The sequence below is a fragment of the Pleurodeles waltl genome, chromosome 3_1 (assembly GCF_031143425.1).
Source record: "Pleurodeles waltl isolate 20211129_DDA chromosome 3_1, aPleWal1.hap1.20221129, whole genome shotgun sequence".
NCBI lineage: Eukaryota > Metazoa > Chordata > Amphibia > Caudata > Salamandridae > Pleurodeles > Pleurodeles waltl.
The window spans coordinates 366,960,466-366,976,468 of record NC_090440.1 but is presented as its reverse complement, the minus strand read 5'-3'; the positions used below and the strand labels follow the sequence as shown (position 1 = coordinate 366,976,468).

Genomic DNA, 16,003 nt, shown 5'->3' with positions numbered 1-16,003 from the left:
AGGGAGAAAGGCTCGCAGTGGGCAGGCATTGCTAGATCCATGACTTTTAGCGTAAGCCAGAAAACTAAACATAAAGGAAATGTCTAGGCAAAATGGCCAATGACCACCAAACAACACAACCACCATGAAACAACTTCCAGAGATCTGGAAAATAATAAGATTTACACTAAACATACATTTGATTGTGTCTTCCCTGGCTGCATTCTGGTTCTGCAGACGATCAACACTGCTGATTTTTTTGTAATTATTTCCAGCACGGTTTATATACTTCACTGTACTGGGCAATAACCAGCTAAAATGATGTGTGTTCTTAATATAGACAAAATCAAAACATAGGATAAACAGATGCAGCAATAGCAACAAAGAAATACACATTTCCACTGATTTATTAAGAATTCAACATAAAATACATCGGAAAACTACATTCCCAGGGAAAAGCTTCTTATTTTCCTCTAGATTTTTATCTTAGGTTTTGATAAAAATCTTTCATAAAAAGAATCTGCTCCCACTCTGGAATCCAGTCAGTATTTGTAGTTGTTTGCAGCCCGAGATTTCCTCTCTGCCTATTGAAGGATGCATCCGTTTTTCTTTATTTTGGTGATTTTCGAAACTGGTTTCCCCTCTTTCATTTCTTTGACTGCATTCACAATCTAAAAGAAACCAAAATAAATCGTATTGTGAAATGCAGCATGCGAGAGTTGAAAATTTAACAAGCATTGTGAAAGACCATAGATTTGAAATAGGCTTGGTTAACGTGTTTATACAAACCACTAACCACATAAAACAGGTAAACGTTTGCCATCAGCAATGTACAAATCACTCGCACACAGACAAGGTCCAAAATGGACATAAGTAGTGCAAGCTTCCATTATATAAAGAACAGATATAAGACAGGTGCAATGTGTAAACACACACCCTTCTTTCCGACATCAAGCACAGCCAGGTGCAGTTCAACCTTCCCTCTCACTTCAAGAGACGAGGAATATCATGCACAACAGAAGGAAAACGCCCAGGCTAATATGCATATGGCTAGTCTCTGCCTGGCACTGCATAATAAGGAACAAACAAAGGAGTGTAACAAAGCCCAAAGTGATTGCCTGTGGCTGAGACTTCTGCAAGGATTCCTACGATCATCTTCATGTTTGCCACAACATGGAGCACAATCTTTCCACCAGGATCTGAAGAACTATACCTTTTAATTTGGAGTTTAAGATACTTCACTACCAGATCATTCAGATACCCAAACAGATCTTAAAATAGATTCTTGTCCCCACCAATACCGAGTAAATAAACCGTAAGAGCGTGCAAGCACAGGTGCTTCTTTCCAGGCTTTCCTCCACACAAAGCCACTGCTTACTCACCATCACCCATACATTTGTCATCTGCGTACGACACTGATGGAACAGGAACTGGACTTTGAGCCATAGGGTCTTGGGGAAAATGGGACTGCAGGCCTTGGCCACTGCAATTACTGTTAATTGGCCCCGCTTCTCATGATCTATAGATGAAGATGGAACACGGTAAAGTGGTCGACAGTATTATCCGTCATTCCCCCTGCCCAACTCCGTTGCAGCACTAGCTACATTTGGAGCACCAGGATGCTGCTGCATTCCTCATTCCCATTGGCCTCACATGGTGTGGTAAATGGACCAGTCTGGAAGTAGACTCTGGCCATTCACTAGCCTCTACCGCTGGAGGAACAGCAATCAAATATTTTAATTAAAGTAATTCTGGTAGGCATCCTATGCTAGGTGACTTTCTTTCACCCCTTAAGCTCCTCACAGCCATTCTTTCTTGTCTGTGCTCCACAGCAGACAAAGCAGGAAAAAAAGCCTTTCACTCTCTAAAAATGAATAAGGTACCCAACTACAAGGCCAAAGCCACTTCCTGAACTTCTTTACACAGAGATTTTCTTGGATTTAGGTTTTTACACGATGAATGAAAGTGACACCAAACTCTTAAGACAAGGGGAAAGGAAGGTAGAGGTGAGATCTTAACACGGATAAGGATCCACAGAAGTTTTATCTTCAAATAAGGCATAAGAAGTCTTGTGTATGAATGCAAAACTTTCATTTTTTTGGATGAGTGCGGATTAGCATCTTAGGTATGGACATTATGCAAAACAAACTGGCACTATTTTCCTCTCATGAACTCAGTTCAATAACATAGGATCATAATTTTCTCACCACTTTATTGTGTACTTGGATTGTTCAGATAAATAAATGCATGGTATATTTGAATCTATGTTGGGATCTGTGGTGTATTAAACTAAATTACTAGCCATTTCGATTGAACGACCTTGAGTTTGCCATTTTCAACAAGAACACTGAATCATTAACCTCGTCTGTTTCATTAAACTAGAATGATAATTGCTTTAAGAATGCGTGCTTTTTTAAGGGATATATCCTCAAACTACAGTTTTTTTTTTTACATATGTAGTTTCACTGTCTTAACTCAACTCTAGCCCAGGGCTCTTCAAACTGTGGGTGTGCCACCCCGGGGTCCATGGCTGTATTTGCAGGTGGATGCCTTAACAAGTACTTGTAAATTAAGATGATCTGAAAGCGTAACTTTGTTCATTTGGCATATTTCCAGGCTCTCGTCATTTACATGCAATGGCTGAAGTGTTTAAAAAGTGTGGGAACAGTGGTTTGTGCTGTGGTAGCGGGTCACAGACATGGCTAAAAAGAACAAAATATTCTGTAAGTGTCTTGGTTTTTTTCATTTTCATGTAATTGCATATAAAATATGCACAATCCTTGAACGAAAAATAAATGGAATTTAAAGTAATTAGTGGAAAATGCACTCTTTTACGTTTAGGAAACCTTAATTGGTTAATGTACACACTGCAGATGTCTGTGTATGTGATCAGAGTCACAGAACTGAGCAGTGGGGAATAGTGACTTGTGTTTTATACTGCTGTGAGGTCCCAGACAGTAACAGAAAGCCATTTAGTCAATATTTAAAAATTGTATTACAAACAATTTAAGATAGGATGCTGCAAATTATTTAGTGTTGAAGATAAAGCAAGTTATTTCAAAGTATACATTTTAGTAATAGGTAAACAGAATGTACCCAGTGTCATTAAAAGTATGCTTTCCAGAACTTAGGAGCTAGTCCCCTTAATTACCTCTCAGAAAGAATAAATAGTTATCAGCATAACAAATCAACATTCAATTGACTCCATTGATTAAAATGTTTACAGGCGCCAAAGCATCCTTTACATTTAGTGATTTATAGGCCTGGACAAAATTTCAATTATGTGGTGTAATTTTAGGAATTTCAAGTTATGTGATATTCCCAAAGTTATGCCATCTCACGTAATTACTGGCTATTCAAGATAAAAATGAGGTGTGAATAGGCAATTCGCTATAAACATTTACAGCGAACAAACAAAACAGAACGCGAGTGGTTGCTGTTCATGTTCCTTTTATTTAAATGTGTCCTTGCACCAAAAATTTATGCAAAGACATTTGACGCTAAAATATGGTGCAAAATAACAGATTTGGATTTTATGTAATAAGGTATAATTCTGTCATAATTCTGTAAAATTTATACAAATTTCTCACGTCTCTAGTGGTTAACGAAAAGCACACATTTACACCCTGGTGAGTAGGCCTATTTCTCCTTTAGCTCTCTGTCCCTCCTTCAGCTTCACAGTACAGGAGACCCCCCGTTGAAACTCCCTCCACCCACCCTCCGTTCCCTTTGGCCTCAAGTTCCACATTAACCATTCAGCAAGGATTGTTTTTCAACGAAAAGTATGGGAAATGTTCTTGTAAAATTAAAAAGGCATGGGCATATCGGTCCCCATACATCCTGCTTACTTCAACCTCTGTTTAGATGTCCTTTCAGGTGATTCGAGGGGGACGGTGACAGGGAGGAGACTGGCAGAGTCACATTCAGATGTAGAACCCCGATTGTCAGGACCACTGGGGCCTCGGAGTAATGTCCCAGGAGAAAGACGAAAGGAGAAAGATCTATGCATAGGGTCAAGGCTATGGTCCAGAAGAGATGCGCTTTGTTGGGGTGTTGGACGAAAAAGTCCCTTGCATGATGATAGATGTGTACCCCTGCCTGAAAGCCCCGGCTGCAGTGATATCTGGTAACTTGGTAACCATTTTTGGTAATTAGCAAACATGGATCATGTATGTGCGCTATGACCTTGGCCTGTCTCATGGATTGCGGTCTGCTTTGACTGGAAGCCGCGTGCAAAGCAATACCCTTATGTGGTGGAAGGCTACTGCGTTCACAGAGTTAATCAGCATGAGGCAGGTGGTAGCAACATACCGTGTTTTCAGTGCTCAGTAGCATGAACAAGCCTCCTTTTTACCAGTGTCATGATAGTGGTTCCTCCTCGCCCACTGTGGTAAGGTTCCGCTGCTGTGTGCTTACATTACCCTTGGCCTGCTTTGGATTGTACACAGCACTGGGACATATCTGTCTGTGGTAAGGTGCAATGCATCAGAAAACAGCATACATGGTTGCATGTGCGCACTGGGATACATGTGTGCTTTTAGCATGGTACAGTGCATCAGAACACAGCGTGCGTTGATACATGCATGCCTCTGAGAAGGTACAGTGCATCAGCATATAGCGCATGTGGTTATACGTATGAGTGCAGCTATACGTGGGCCTGTATGCTGGTACTTCATGTAGGATATAGCACGGGGTGTGGCATGAGCGCGCTCGGATGTAGGGATGCCTGTCCAAAGGTACAGTACATTGGAGCCTACCCACATGTCTATGTGTGTTCGCAGTGGTGTGTATGTGCTTGCAATGGGCACCACATATTGAAGACTTTAGGTTCCATCTTAAGAGGCCCATGGCTTTCTGGAGGAACAGGGAACATTTGTGTATTGTTCCATTCCTGAGAGCTGGGTGGGACACACACTGGAGGAAACAAGATCTACATCTTCTTCGGTGCACATTAATAGAGGCTCTGATTATGAATGAAGGCCACTGGTTAAAGGGGCCTAGGCATGTCTGTGGAAGGAGATGGGGCTGATAAGAGAATCACAAAGTGTTGGGATAGGACCCTTTGGTAACCTTTAGATGCACTCATCACTGAGGCTGACATCCAGGGGTGAACTTCCAGTCTCTTCCATGGCAGGTACTTGGGCTTTCAAGATTGGAGACTGTCCTACTGTGATAGACTGCTCTCTGGAGGAAGAGCATAAAATGCAATGGGCAATTCAAAGTAAGCAACCCCCAACTCACAAACTTCAAAAATAGAGGTACACAAAAGTGTGTCTGAAAATAGCCTATAAAATGGGAGCTTGAGTCTCCCAAATTGTTCAACTAGAGTTGTACATCAGTGTTGAGAAGCTTAGGAGTAGTTCTGTCTGCTGTGACCAGAACTCAGGACTAAGGGTCTGCCAATCTCCCATGCTGGGTGAGGGCAAATCACCCAGAAAATCGAGAACACTCTCCTCAAGCACCATTGGGTCCTGTGAGGAGAAGAATGTGTCTTGAGGGAGCGAGGACCAGTGGGGATCCTACTGAGAGGATCCCAGGAAGAGAGAGTGAGATTCTGGTCCATTGAGAACACCGTCTTGATAGGATAATCTGAAATTTGTGCTGAGCAACCCCAGTATGCCAGGTGGGAGCTGCAGAGAGGACTGGACCACAGCACTGATTGGGTCATCTGCCCATGTGCATTGTGCAATCCCCTGATGCCTGGAGGGGAGTCACTACTTGAGGCAAGGGTTGTGCTAGTGCCATACTGCCATGAAGGAGGACCGTTACCCTTCCTAAGGCTGGGATACGAAGTGGGCCATCACCTTATCGATGATGCTAAGCAATCCCTTTATCCCAGGAGGGGATCATGGAGAAGACTAGGGGCCATCAACCTGTGAGCACCGTGAAGACCCTTTACATATCAGGATGAGGTTGTAGTCCAGGAAGAGGGCCGTTGCACTAGGACCGAGTGCAGTTATAATTGCCTATCCAGCTGTGCTCTGCAAAGCTGGAACTAAGTTTCATCTGACTGAGCAAAGGAGCATGCAAGGCCCATCACCTGGATGAAGAAGACAACTTACCCAAGGAGCGCCAAGGATGTCTGCTGCTGCAGATTCTAGAGTTTTGGGAACGCATGCCAGCCAGAGTGGGTAAGAATAATAATAGGCCATCTGGCCCTAAAGGAACTTGTTCCGACTGCCATCCAGGCCTGGGAATGTGTGGACTTTTGCCAAAAGCCCTCATAGGATGTCTAAGACTTGAACTCACTAACAGGGCTTAGCTTGGATGTCGCCACACTAGAATGGGGAACAACCATCATTAATAGATGGGGAAGTGGGACATGAGTTGACCAAGGGAAGGCCTGCCTTAAGAATATTGTGTATATTGTTTGCAGCGTCTTGTATTGTACTTTGTGTTAGTAGGTAAATACTGCTTTTCATATAAAAACAAGTATTTGACTGGACAATTTTTTTTGAGTTTGCTGGGCATATTTTGAGTTGTGATTCTATGCTCACCTTACAAGGCCTCACCTACATTGATTGGACCCAAAGTCTCCTAAGCCATCACTCCCATTAATGCTAAAGGTGTAGTGGAACTGAGGCAGGAATGTCAGAGGCTTCTTCACTTTAATTATGGCTGTGTTATTAGCAATAAGGGGTGGGGCCATTTTGCTTGCTAGTTTTAGGGCCCTGGTCACCTTTGCTGCACAGGAAACTGGGCCCAAGCAACAGGGGTGAGATGTGGGGCCTTCCCCCTTTTTTTGAAGGACGGGACTGACAGCCTGCCTTAGGCCTCAGGCTCGGCAGAGAAGACAGCCTGCTTCGCAGGCTGTCAGGGGTCACTGGTGCTGCAGGTGCAGTGATACTGGGGTCCAGTGATGTGAGGAGCCAGTTAAACTCAATTAGGCTGTTTTACTTTCCTTCCTTGCTTGTATTAGAGCACAATGCACCCTTGCAGTGCCAACGCAGCTCTGGGCATCTGTCAATGCTCAATGGAGTGGAACACTGAAGCAGCAGAGTCACCTTTGCTGGGCCTCAGACAGATGTTAGAGCGTGAAGTGTTGCATGACTGGAACCCTTGTTTTCAGGAAAGGGCAGAGGAAAATGGCCGCTTTGCAAGGCAGTGGCTACCATTAGTGAAGCAGGTGCAGTGGCACTGGGGCCAGAGTGTGGGAGGGCGGGGGGGAGGTGGACTACTGATTACAATTATGACTGTCTTATTTTATAAAAAGGGCACGGGGCTTATTTTAATGTTAGAGTTAAGGTAATTTTTTTCGGAAAGGGACAGTCTGTTTCAAGATTGGAGTGAAGGCCAGGTATGGCGGGGAAAGGGGTTAAACAGTCAGGAGACAATCTGCTACCCAGGGCTGCAGTGATCATTGGTGCAGCAAGTGCAGTTGCATTGGGCTCAAACCTCTGCCATTATGGGGGCAGTGATTGTGGTGAATTTCTATTTTTATTTGCTGTATTTGTGCTTTTATAAATCTTACATTTGTGTAGATTATGAGCTACAGAAAATGTACCCCTGAAATAATTTCATAAGCCCCACTTCCTGCATGCAAGTCCCTCCCACTCTCCCAATTCTTCCTATCACATTTTGGAGGGAAGCCCGACTTCAAAGCATTTTGCTTAGGGGGCTCAGAGCAGAAAAGTTTTAAGACCTCTGCTGCAGCTTATTGTTTACATCTCCTCCATTCCTGGTCGTGTTTCTTCAACTTCAGGACCATCTTTTTTTTCTTGTTGTTGTGCATTATCATTTTCTACACATTCTAGACTTTCCCGTCCCATTTTCAGACAGTGTCCCTCTTTTGACCACTTTTCTGCTGCATTCTGCCTTCTCTTTCCCTCGCTAATTCTTCTGGAAATGTCCATGATTGGCTTTTGAAGCATGATCCACAGCTCCTTCTCGGATTTTCTGCAGAGCTCACCTGCCTCAGACTCCCTGACGTGTGCATTTTTCCACTCTATTGAATGAAGTTGCTGGCTTGCCTCATTCTGCTTCCCTTATCCTCTTGTTGTTCTAGTGTTGGTGTTTTGCCTCCTTCTACCGCCCAGTTCTGAGGCCACCCCAATAGAGTACAAAATTTGAAGTTCATGGAAATCACTACCATTTACTTTTCCATTAGGAGAAATGCGTAAATTTGTAGGAATATGTGCCTCTCTTTTTCATCTTTATTTGCAACTGGTACCTTCTCTTCTGGCAGCTTACATTAACTTATCAAAAGTATTTTAACTTTGTTTTTGGTCATTTTTCTGCGCGACAAAGTTATCAATGTGCAAACTTATTTGTCACCATTTTTATCTTTCATCAAAGAAACAAATCTTTTACTATAATCATGTAAAAAAATATTATTTTAAATATTGAGCACTTACATCTTCATGGTGAGGAAATCCGCCACTTTCAAGCTTAGAAAAAATTAGCTTATCATTGACTTTAACTTCAAAGCATCCTACAATAGAACAAGAAATATAAAGTGAGAATATTGCAGCGATCAAAGGGGCAAGTGCATCATTATTAGTTACCTCAAAATGGAAGATAAAATATCCTACTATATATCGAATTCAGAATTACAAATTCACAGATATACGGCACCAACTACTATGGACTTGCTAATGTTGAAGCTGTTAATATGTATTTAAAGATTTTTTTTTTATTCGTTTTTTTTTAGGTTACCAAACAATTTCAAACATTTAATTTCTTGTAAGCTATGCTATAGTTCTGACGAAGATCAAGGCAGAGTCAGTGTTATCACTACTAATACGCTGTGGCTGGAGTGCCCAGTAGCAATTGGAATTACTGTAATAGGTCATATCAATAGAGACTGAGTCTAAAACACTACAAAATACTGTCATATACAAATCTATCAAAGCTTCTTACAAATCTTTCAAAGCTTCTTACCTCTCCTACCCTTTGCACCAGAAACCTCCGCATCAGGAACTTCTTGCTTTATTTCGCTGGCAAGCTCCCGATAGCGGGGCTCATATCCTCACCCTCCGCTGGAAAGTAATCAGACATATACAATAATTGAGACTTAGCAGGACATTCAGTTTGTTGCCCAGTGTTCATTGTATAATTCTGTGTCTGTGTTTCTAAATGCTGCCACCTTCTAAAGAAATTTTGACTGTATGGCTTTGCTATATCTGGAAAGTGGAATAAGAGAATGCTGGCTATCCAATTCAGCCCAAAAGGTCGATGGCCATTAGGTGTCATGGGTAACCAACTGTATGTACACAGAATACAGCCCGCTAACTATTCCTTGCCCCATAACCTCAAGAAAAAGGTCCCATAATCAACATCTGTTGCCATCACAAGGTATAGTGTGTTCTGCATATGCCGGTACTCAACCTGCATACATAATATGATTTTTTTGCAAAGTTGGGCCACTTACTGCCTGCAATTATTTTTAAGACACTTTTCTAAAACTGTGTGTGAAAGTTTGTGATGGTTTTAAAACAAAAAAAGAAAAAGAAAAGAGGCATTTTTAATGCTGCCTTCTATTTGCAGGAAAGTGTTCCCACTATAACAAAAGGCATTTAAGAACCAGGCAAAAAGCAGCCTAGAGTTGCTTGTCTGGAAGGGACGTGGCATAACAGTTAGGGCTGGAGCGTTCATCTTAATACGGGACTAAGGACCTGACTTAGAATTTGGTGGATGGGTTACTCCGTCACAAATGTTAAGGATATCCCTTCTGCCATATTATGATCTCCATAAGCTATAATGGGATCGTAATACGGCAGACAGGATATCCCTCACGTTTGTGACAGAGTAATCCCCTCCGCCAAACTCTAAATCAGGACCAAAGTCTGATTTGCATTTGGATGGTCACACTGTGAATTGGTGTAGTAGGCAAAAAAACAATGGGCTGGAATATGGCTCATGGCTGAGAATAAATCAAGCATTCCACACATCACTTATGTTTTTGTCACCTGCGGTGACCTTCTCCAGCCCGGGCTGCCACCTGCTTTGAGCCTTGTTTCCTCAGTTATACCCTACAATGGATCTCTACCACTGAACTGATGCATCCCGAAATGTGGTCTTCAGTGCACTGCATAGATGCAGACAGAGGGATTTTCCTGGCAAAGGATGCCTCACCAGAGGGATATCCTAGGCAAGGAAACCCAGATATCCAATAGGTGTGGTGTGTCTAGCTTTGCCTTCAGTGAGGTCAAGAAATATTACCCACCATCACCACGGAAAAGGTTTTGACTTAGCAGGCCACCAAAGCAAAAAGGTTTCTCACCCTAATTACAGTCAGATGTACATCATCTTTTTAAACTTCATCATACGTACCTACAGCCAAATATCCACCAATTAGCTTCAACCAAAGTAAATCATTCATACAACTCCCGACAACATTGTCTGTTGCAATATGGGTGTCACTTAAAGATTGAATTTTCCGTAGAAGCATGGGTGTTTTATCGCACACTGTTCGTTGACCTACATCTTCTTTGTACTTGGCATACTCTCAAAGTAAGATCGAGTAGTCAAAGGCACTACTCAGGAACACTGCCACCGCAAACCAGACAAACACACAGAGAGACGGCTTTAGGGCAGTGCGACCGGTGCCACTGCACTGGGCGCCGAACTCGAGGGGTGATGCATTTTTAAATAGCTTATGGGTTTGGAGAGTTCTTTGGCTGCCCAAGCAATTTTTAGGCAGCAATAAAAATTAAAAAATAACTCTGGTACTTAATGTGTCTGCGTGACGGATCGGAGTCTGGCAGTTCTGACTTATAAACTAGGTCGGAGAGTTAATGTACCTTCTGCAAAGCACGTGCCACTTGTAGATTACAGATTTTTACTTCATGTAGCTCAGTGGGTTACTGCTCTTGTGAAAGAGATCCTTTTGTTACTTGCAATTTGTAAGATACATTCCTTCTGATATAGCACCGCGAGCTATTAACTGGCATCAAAGAGCTGCATGCAAACTGCAAGGCGTAGGTTAGAACTTTGTTTTTTTCCTAGTCTTTCGTTGGTAAAAAAATGGTTTGTTTTTGGTAGAGATAAATTCTTATTAGAAACGCGAACCCCAACCACTGTGTTACGTTTTAAATCCTGAGTATGTGCTTCGCCAGACAACCACTGTTAAAATAAACTCCACACCGGCAAGGTAGCTCGAGGTGTTTGGTGCATCTAAATATGAATACATTTCTTCTAAAATCAAACACATGATTTAATCTAAACGTGGTGTTTATGAAGTCTAATTTCAGCGTTTATTCGAAAGTCACCTTGCTGAAAATTAAAACGCATCCTTCTCTTTGGCATTCTAGAAGGAAATACAGGTGAACAGAAAACCTTGTTTTCTTCAAACACAATACAGGTTTACAAGAGCACTGTCAAACAGTGGCTGGAGTTTGTAATTAGGCTATTGTTGTAATTATTAAAAGAAAATCACTAACTACAGTTTTGTAACAGAATGTCTACATAAGTCGTTATTTTAAAGGATTTTTTAAATACTCTGACGGGAAGGGCCGTTGGTCGGCGTTTTAATGTCTATGCTGCAGCTAGGACGTCACTTCCTGGAATCAAGGACAGAGTTCAACGGTTGTGCGGTACATCTCGAAGTACTGGTCTGTCTTCAGGAGCAACAAATAATGCTGCGGTGAATTACACAATATTGCTGTGTTCGTGTACCCATAAGTGAATCAAATTTCCTGAAACTATATTGTTTTAGCATCAAGAAACGCATCACAAGTCACAGATAACTCACCAGTACTCTACGTACACCCGGACTGTGGCTGAGGCCTGCTTCTCCATCCTGCTAGTTGCTCTCTGGCTCGCTTCTGCTGCTGCACCGCGGCTCTCTTTGCAGTCTCTCCGGCGAGACCAGTCTGACAGCCCTGGAAAATGTGCCAAGTCATTCAGAGACGGCAAAACACCCTAGCCCGGAAGGAGGAAGCTCTGGTTTTCTCAACCAGCTGGGCTGTTTCTTGAGGGCGCGGCCTGGAGATAGATCCCTCTGCGGAACACACTCTCACGATAAGATCTCCGCAGAGACAACCTGAGGCGGCAGCTCGTTGCCATGGTAACTAATGGCAAGCTGTGACACAAATTTGAGATGTTTGTCAGCTTGGGGGTGAGAACAGCCGGGGAAAACACGGGTTCTGTGGCTATGGCGTCAGAAGGCTCCCCAAATCATTTTCTAATTTGAGCCAGTGGTTGCAGGTGAGCGCCGGCATTTATTTCCCTCAACAGACTTTCACCCAGAGCAAAAAAGATACAAAAACACACAGGAAGACGAAAATAACATTGACAAGGGGAGAAAGCATGAATGAAAAATAACTTGCCACCGTGAAATAAAGCATTTATTTTCCTCAACAGACTTTCACCCACAGCGAAAAAGATAAACAAAAAAACACAGAAAAAACAGTGACAACGGGAGAAAGCCTGAATGAAAAATAACGTGCCACAGTGAAATAAAGGGTCATAGAGAGTGTGTTGGTGGAAGAAACATGCCTTAGGTGAAATAAAAAATACACAGCCTTGGTATGCAACATCCACTACAGGCTTCTGAGGAAAAAAGTTTGACACCCGCACGTTATAAATTAAGCACTGCCCCAAATTCTATAGGTCACATATGCACAGTTGGTTAATGAGACGTTTTGAAAGAAAGGCACAGGATCGTGCTACCATTAGTTCACGTGCTTGTCCGGATTCAGCTGCAGGATTTCTTGTGCACTTATATTCTTCACGTACATCACGGTCACAGGAACTAGAAACAAGACGTGCTGCATCCGAAGGCTTACTAAAAATTCAGCTCCTCCGTGTATATCTCAGGCACAAGGGGATTGAGGCGGTGCGAACTAGACATTGAAAAGCTCCCAGTAAGTTGACCATTACTGGAAACTAAAAGAAATATGCGTCTGCCACTACCTTCGAAATACTAAAACACGGCTGGGAAACCCGCAGAATCTAGATTAAATCGGATTTGTGATTTCATTTTTCGGTCTTATTCACATATATATTCGTTTGCTTTACTATATATAACATGTTTAATGTATACGTAGTGCTTGCTACTGAAAATCGTGATTCTTTACAGCATTTAAAACTATGTTTTTACAAGGAGGTCCCGGGGGATAGCCGAACCTCGAGGTCTACCCCTCCCCCCCCCCGGGGAGTTTGGGGAGCTGGTGCAGCCCACGGGCACCGCTTGGGCACTTTTTTGGGCTATATGAAGGTGGGTATTTAACCTTGCCATTTTATGTACCGCCCTGGTCAAACAGGATTACTTTAGAAGCCATCCCAGAATCATTGGATGATCATCCAACTACTGCAGAAGTCATTTTCACGTCATCAGACATCATCAAGCTCTTGAAGTCATCAGCAAAGTTTAGACACTTGAGCCTGATGATTTCAGGATGACTTGAAAATGACCATTTGATTACTTCACAAGATAAGAATATTCCTGATGACAGAGGATGACTTGAAAATTAGTTTAGGATTACTTCTTAAACTGAGATTGTTCCTGATGACTTGGGGATGATTTAAAAATGACTATCTGATTACTTCAGAGGCATTAACAAGATGAAATTGTTTCTGTCCGCTATTTTGGTTGCATTTTCATCAGGAATGCTGAGCCTTTTGGCTGAGTACTGAACAGTGAAGACTAGTAAGCTACTATATGAGCTTCCGGTAACATACAAATAAGCAAACAGTGTGCTTCAGAAAAATGTGTCAAACGTAATTTGCAGGGTAATCATTTTACTGTTTTAATTACCTTGAAGGACACCAGGACAAAAAATAAATTGTGCAAGTGCAGGTGCATTTAACAGTAATAAAAGTTAGTAAATCTTGATTATTGGGTATGCAAATTTCTTGAAATGTTTATTTTTATTATATTTTTAAGTAATTTTCACCTGCTAGTTCAAGCAGAAAATACCTAGCCGCATCATCCTCCAACTGCTGCATAAATTATGATTCCAACAAAAATAATGTTTCCTACTCAAAGGGGCCTTAAAAACAGACTACAGACTTGGTGCATGCAATACCATGGCAAGAACATTGGAAAAGTTAGCTAGTCAACTTTCAAATGTTTATTGGTGTTTATTGGTGTATGCAGACATTAAACAGGTAATAAATAAGTGAAATGTTTGCAGATAGTATTATGACCTCAACTTATGGTCTGGTGTAGTAGTTTCATAATTGCCAACGTTTTACAGCTGAAAGTGGGAGATCCATTCCGATTGACATACATTGTAACAGAAGCAAATTTATGCTGGAGACCAGTAAAATAAAGCTATTTTTTTGCTTCAAAAATCAAGAGTCTCCCGCCTGAATTGGGTATGTTGTTATGTATGGTCCTTTGCCTGCAGTAATACAAAATCTTTTGATATTTAAAATTAATCAGGCAGAGTAGATATAGTGAGCCATTTTTTGTAAAAAAAATGTTCTCACTGGAAAGAGTTGCTTGAAGAGTCTCATACTGAACTTGAAGCCGAACATCAGTTGTAAAACATTTTGAATGCACAGAATAAAAGAGGAATCCCTTTTATTATGTATTACAAGAAGTGTATACAGGTAGGTAGTTTTGTTTTCTGATCAGTGCAATATTGTCTGTTTTATGCAAACTATTTTACTCTGGAAGTTGTAAAATACATTGTTAGGAAAATGTTGCTCCTGTGCTTTCATGCCTGGCAAAGGATTATGGTGGTCATTTCAACCTCGGCGGTCTATCACAAGACCGCCGTGCTGAAGACCGCCAGTGCTGGCGGTCTTCCGCTCAGCGAATTATGACTGCTGGCAGCCCTCCGTCCTTTTCCGGACGGAGAGCCGCCAGCAGCCATACTGGCAGTCGACGGGGAAGTGGAGGTTGCTCCACCGCCCTGTCAACAGAACACCGCCCACCGAATCACGTTCCGTGATTCGGCGTAGAGGTGTTCTGTTGACGGGGTGCTGGCGGCGGAGCAGCCCCCATGGATCCCGTCCCCTCCCGGCAGATCAACGGACCAGGTAAGTTGATCGTCCGTTAGGGGAGGGGGTGTTGTGTGTTGTGTGCGTGCATGGGGGTGTGAGTGTGTTGAGGGGGTGTGTGAGTGCGTGTATGAATGCGGGGGGGTGTTGTGTGGCTGAATATGTGCGTGTGTCTGCCTGTTTTTATGTCTGAGTATGTATGCGTGTATGACTGTGTGTATGTTGGTATGTATGTTGGCATGTGTGCGGGTATGAGTATCGGGTGTGTCTGTATGCGTGTAGGGTGGGGGGGTGTTGTAATGTTGGGGTGTGCGTGTTGGGGTGCGTGTATGAATGTTGGGGGTGTGTGTGTGTTGGGGTGCGTGTATGAATGTTGGGGGTGGGGAGGGGTGCGTGTATTAATGTTGGGGGTGGGGGTGGGGAGGGGGGTCCTGCCACCTTTGGGGGGGTCTCAGGGGGTGGGAGTGTGGGGGGGGACTCGGCGGTGGCGGTGGGGGTGGGAGAGACCCCTATCAGTGCCAGGGAAGGGATTCCTTGGCACTGATAGTGCTTACCGCCATGGATTACATGGCGGTTCCCAACCCCATGAAATCCATGGCAGTAAGCCGAGTCGTGATACCGCCGGCGGTCTTGTGACGGCCGCCGGGCTGGAGACCCAAGTCACCAGCCCGGCGGTCGTTACCGCCCTGGCGGTCGGATCGGAGAAGTGGCGGATGACCATGGCGGTAACCGCCATGGTCATAATTCCAATTTTTTTACCGCTGGCCTGTTGGCGGTAAGACCGCCACTTCTCCGCCAACCACCAGGGTTGTAATGAGGGCCTATGTGTTGGTAAAGAACATTTTATTTAGAGCAGCTAAATGTGTTTTGTTCTTTAACTTTGTATTTTAGAACGCATTAGGGTTCTGTCTATTTCATTTGCCATTACAATGTCATAATAGTTATACAAGAATTCCACAGAATGCATGCATGTCAACATTTTAAAAGACGGTGATTTAAAAAAAAATTATTGGGACAATGTAGTTCACCCATAGACTTCTGTTGAAGGAGAGGCAATTTCAGGCTGGAGACGGCCAAAATAAAGCAAGTTTTGGCTTCAAAAATCAGGAGTCTCCTTCCTTATTGGCATGAA

The 16,003-nt window shown here is 42.9% G+C and overlaps 1 pseudogene; it reads right to left on the bottom strand.

Annotated features, from left to right (window-relative positions):
- Positions 1–368: 368 nt before the first annotated feature.
- LOC138284106 (migration and invasion enhancer 1-like) lies at positions 369–11,835 on the bottom strand (annotated as a pseudogene).
- Positions 11,836–16,003: the final 4,168 nt, after the last annotated feature.